Genomic DNA, 6041 nt, shown 5'->3' with positions numbered 1-6041 from the left:
TCTTCTATGACGACTGATATTTAGTGGTCACAGTGCGCCTTCATCAGCTCTAATCGGTTCTGGCACATGCACCGCGAAAGCATGATATTTGGTATTTGTTTCTGATATTTACCCGGTCCACTTTCTAGTTCACTAGTGGTGTTAGACGTGAAGTCGACAATGTGCATTGCACTAACAGTATTTAAATTAATAAAGTCATGCTTTCGTTGTGCACCAGCGGAGGGGCTAGTCATTATTTCAAAAGTTCCTATCACGTGAGAAACTTCTAATTATATTAAGTGTTGGCGTGAATGGCAGCGGAAATCAGTACCGTTGCGCAGAGAAATAAGCTGGGAATTTCGGAAAAGTTTGCAAAGCAAAATTCCCAAATTCCCGAGATGTGGAATTTTCTCGTCTCTGAATGGGAATTCTTCGGCGTAGTACAAAACATCACTGCGTGTATGTATTTCTTGGCTGACGTTGGGCCTTCACTAGAACGTTTGTGTTGTAGTTACTGTGCGCACAAAGGTCACTGCAATCATTGCACAGTCTTCGTTTGGAATGGGGTGCGCTTTTCAAACACAGCGAAGTAACAACTGAGACGCTTATTCGTGTTCATCTGTACCTGTGTGTATACGTATCGTGCGTCACTTGTGCTTGAGAAGTGCGGGGCGTGTTACGATTTGCTTGCCATTCGGCGCGTGACGTTCCGATTTTTTGCTATCGCGTTCATTGTTTCGCCTTTGCGGCAAAGCTGGGACTTTTCTGAAAATTCTTTAAAAAGATCGGCATTGCGATAACTTAGCGAAGCCTTACATCGGTAAGTATCCGCTGAAAACGAAGGACGTGAAAGTAAATACATTTTTTAACACTATGAGGGGTTGTGCATACAACAACAACCTCGGAAGAGAGCAGCGCTTCGAGATAGGTAATAGTGCCCTTAGAGTTGTAAATAACTATGTCTACAATGTACAGACAATAACCGCGGATCCGAACCACGGGATTGAAGTAACTAGAAGAAAGAGAACGGGTTGGAGCACATTTGGCAAGCGCTCTCAAATTATGACAGGTAGATTGCTACTATCCCTCACGAGGAAGGTATATAACACTGCATCTTGCCCACTTTTACCCCTTGGTGGTCGCCGGGCATCATACTAGGAATAAATCACGAACAAAACATTCCTTCCTTGGCGTCATATGACGTCCCGAAACAGAAAGAAAGGACGAAAGATCGAGAGGAGGAGGGTCGCCATGGAAGCCCTCCTTTCCCACTTCGCATGTTAGCGGAATGCGCTCGTCTTTCTTCAGCTCTGCCTACTGGCCGCTTGGGCGATGTGGCCATTCGTAAGATTTTCTTGTTCTTTTTTTAATTTTCTTTGTTTTTTTGGAGAGGAGAAAGGTAAGCTGACTGATTTCTCAGTAATATGAAACTGGATTGGCACAAGTAAAATGAACTTTTTTTATTATTTCACGTTTTCCATGAAAACACAGATACATACACGTAGTGGGAAGCGTCAATTTTTAAACCCAGTCTTACTTTTCACCTTACACATGGAAATAATCAGCAAATGTTCAATCCAAAATATCCGAACCAGTGCAAAAATTATCCACATTCGCAAGTATAGGACACGTCGTGTTTGGCTCAATTACATTTGTTATGACAGCGCGCATAGGTTGCTTACGGAACTTGAGTACCAAATGAGATTTAAGTTCTGAGGCACAGAGAGGCTTGAAGCAATCAGGAGTTTTTCGAGAAAGAACGTTGCTAGAAACAGCGTTTCAGCAGGTTGACTTCGTCAGAGCAACAGCATTGTCTTGACGAAGAAACGTTCACTTGTCAAAAGGTTGGCTCTATCTACATTCTCTGTAGTTATTTTTAGAAGCATTTAGTCCATAACGTGTACTTCTGTCACACTATTAAAAGTAAGGAATCACAAATTTTGAAACCATGCCTACAAGAATTTCATGAGCAGTAAGCAGGGCATTGGGCTAGGCCGCGCGACAGCTATGGCTTGACCTAACTGGCTGTAGTCTTTGCTATGCAGATTTTCGGCATTGTACACTCACCGTTGCAGTGGCCTGGAGAAGCTGGTGCCTCTGGCGGCCCACGCACTATTACGGACCTCTTTGACATTCGTATACTGTTGACCGCTTTCCACTGTTTTACGGTATCGACGATGGATGCAACGCTGAGACCCCCCCGGAGCTCAACACCAGCAAGACTACTGCACCTTCCACTTGCGGGGCGTGAGTGCACAGTCTGTTGCGTTGAACGATGATAACCCACCCCCGCTTCTGGTATCGCACTGCGCCTTGCAGCGGCATCACACCAGGGCTGTGACGTCATCGATGATACCGCAATACTACTACAAAAGCAACCAGCCTTGTGGATCACGGTGTAATGGGCTTGGCAGCACGAGAGCTATGGCTCGACCTAACTGACTCGTTTTTGCTATGCAGGTAACTAACTGCCATTGTCTGTTTTCCCCAAAAATGGCAACATATCCATGGGGTGAATGATGGAGAGTGGGGCGAAGCATCTGTCCGTCCATTCGTTCTTGCTTCCGTCCGTCTATGCGTCCGTCTGTGTGACCGTTCGTGCGTCCATCTGCCCGTCCGTGCGTGCGTCTGTTCGTGCGTCCATCCCTGCGTTCATCCATGCATCCGCCCCTGCGTCCGTCCATAAGTCAATTCATCCGTGCAGCCATCCATGCGTCCGCCCATGCATCTCTCTGTGTATCCGTTCGTCCATCAAGTCTATACTCCAAGTACCACCATCTCGCATCTTTTCAACATATATTTCGTATAGAGAAGCACCGCCATCCAGCGGATATTCCAAGGACTGAACGAGATGAGGCACACGCACACTTTCTTACGGCTTGCGCTTCGTGTCTACTTCCCACCTTTAGCCCCTTTGAGTTCATGGTATATACTAGTTCACTGTATTCATGGTACTGCAGCCCAACGCTCGCTAAGCCTTTCTGAAACCAAAAAAGTTACGCCCAGCGAGTTCAACCTAGCAAACCTTTCTTGTCAGGTAGTGCTCAATGTACATGCCAATCGCTGCTAAATGGGATTGAGTAACAGGAGAATTCTGCTTTTAGTTAACGCGGACGCTGCGAATTTTTTACTCTTCAACAACACACAGGAGAAATCCCCCACCGCACCACCTTGCAGGTCAAAGCGTAAAACTAGTTACGCACTACGATTACAACGAAAGACGAACGGATGCCGTTTTAAGGAGCTTCGCCCCTAAAAAACGAGTTGTCGTTCGCTTGTTGTGCTGCCCAGCCCACGAAGCATGCGGAAAGTGTTTTATGATTGTAGTTGTATATTGCTCAAATGGTCACTGCTAGCCGGATATATTGAAGCCAATACTGGCCATCTCTCTGATTTTCCGTCCCGGGAACTTGTCAGCGCAATGAAAGAGCTGCAGTCAGGGCAGTCGACGATAATTGAGGAACTGAAATCAATCCGTCTAACACTTTCGGATCACGAGAAATCTTTAGTGAATTCAAAGCAAGGCTTGAAAAAAATTGAATCGGAGTGCTTGTCATTCAACACTCTTCAGGTCGACATGAAAAAATTTCAAGTAGCTATTGAATGCACAAGCCAAATTTCTTTGCTGTCTGCTCGAATGGATGATGCACAAAACGGCTTTCGTCATAATAATCTTGTTTTCTTTCGTATTAGTGATACGCCAAAAGAATCTTGGCGAAACAGCGAACCACTAATCCTTGACATTTGCAAGACATTCCTCGGTCTAACTATTGATTCCGGTTCTATAAAACCTGAATCAATATATTGAGCGTGCGCGCAGACTGGGCTCCTACAAACAAGGCAGAAATCGAACCATAACTGTTAAGTTTGCCAATTTTAGAGTAAAACAAAACACTTTTTCAAAAAAATTTAAAGGATCTGTCTATGGTGTCAGCGGGGACTTTCCACCACAAACGCGCTTAGCCCGCAAACATATAGTGCAGTTTGATAAGGCTCGTAATCTATACAGACTTCAAGCTCTGATACGACACCCTTTATTGTAATAACGAAAGCTACTTTTATGACCAAACTTCGCAAAAGGTCGTTGAGCGTATATCTTAGCGCCAGGTTACACAACGTAATGAACAAAGTGGCCCGCGCCGAATGCCCCTGTCATTCCTATACACAAATATACGTATAGTTTCATGCGCAAGCGTAACTTGTCTTGTAGTCTCATTTCCTCATCATCAAGCAATGCGGTCTTACTAACCGAAACGTGGCTTAATTCATCTAACCTAGATCCTGAGTTGTTACCAGCATTGCCTAATTTTGATATATTTCGTAAACATAGACCCGATGGCTCGCGTGGTGTTGGCGTTCTTACTGCTGCTAATCGATCTTTGCTTTGCACGTTAGTACACGTATCATCCAATCTAGAATTCTCATGAATATGCTGTAATGCTACATTGCCATGTATGCTTATCGGTGTCTGTTATCGACCACCTAATAGTGTCAGCTCGTTCAATAAAAGCTTCCATGTATGCTTTGAAACCATAAAGGAAGCCTATCCCAACTCTCCCATTTTTATCATCGGTGATTTCAATTTTCCTTTCATCGACTGGACTAACCAAGCAGTCACGCTATCAAAGAAAATCATTGAAAGTGATTTCCTGAACACGTCTTACATTCGGTCTATCTCAACTAGTCACTCAGTCAACACGCATTTCCACTCATTCTTCAAACATTCTCGAGCTATTTTTTACAACACACGCTGACTTCTGTTCCTCATTCACTTATCTTCCACCACTGAGTGATAACTGTACTCTTCATGGTACCTTGTCTATTTATATAAGAAAACTACAAAAACCTTGATGTTGTATAACAAAGGTGACTACGCTTCTATGACTAATGAGTTAGCTGTCTTTTATGATGAATTTGAAAATCACTGTCAATCACTCTCTATCGAAAATAGCTGGTCAATGTTTAAATTAAAGTCATCCCGTCTAACCACAAAATATATCCACACTATTATTCTTAAAGAGCGAGCACAGTGCCCGTTGCTTAACGGTGAACTAAAGAAATTCAACAATAAGAAAAAAAGATTCATATCAGTTCAGTTTTCCTATTATAACATGGCTTGGGCTATAGGTACTTCCCTGCAGCTAAGGGTTACCTAACTTTATTCAACCAGGTCAAAACTCACTTTTACGGTTCTACGCTACCTCATCTGCTGCACAGCAATCCTAAACGGTTCTGGAGAACTATTGAACTCAAAGAAACTGAAGGTTTTTCGCTAATGGATTCTGATGTTTCTCCCATAGCCAAAGAGGATGTTGCTATTGAACTAAACAATATTTTTTGCTCAGTTTTCACCAGTGAATCCACTCAGATGCTTCCTTCATATTCGCTCTACGCGCATTCGCTCATGAATTGTATTACAATCAATCCAAGTGGGATTGTGCATATCATCGACAACTTAAAAAAACTCGTCAGCTGCTGTAACTGAAGGTAACAATACCAGAGTGCTCAAAAACACCAAATATGTAACCAGTTTCTTATTAACGCTAATATTTCAGCAATCACTAGATTCAGGTTTAGTTCCAGAAGGCTGGCGGATCGGCAAGGTCGTCCCCGTCTTCAAGAAAGAGAATCGGTTGTCTCTGAACAAATACCGTCTCATATCTATCACCAGTGTCTGTTTCAACGTAATAGAACATATAGTGTACTCCGAAGTAGCGCGTTTTCGGTCTACTAATTATTTTTTCCATCCCAATCAGCATAGGTTTGGTCCCGGCCATTTTTGCGAAAGCCAACTAGCCCTTTTCTTGCATGAAATTCATTCTCGCCTGCAAATAATGTCCCCATTGATGCTATATTCCTTGATTTTGAAAGAGCAGTTGATAAGGTTTCCAATCGTCACGTACTGCTTAAACTTTCATTCCTGAACCTACACCCCTTCGTGTTGAACTGGATTCGGGAATTTCCAACCCATCACCGGCAGTTTGTTGTCGCTAACTCTTGCAAATCTCCCCTTTCTCCCGTTCACTATGGCGTTCCACGAGGTACTGTAATAGGTCCCCTCC

Source organism: Rhipicephalus microplus, chromosome X (genome assembly GCF_043290135.1).
Source record: "Rhipicephalus microplus isolate Deutch F79 chromosome X, USDA_Rmic, whole genome shotgun sequence".
Classification (NCBI taxonomy): domain Eukaryota; kingdom Metazoa; phylum Arthropoda; class Arachnida; order Ixodida; family Ixodidae; genus Rhipicephalus; species Rhipicephalus microplus.
This window is presented reverse-complemented; position numbering follows the sequence as displayed.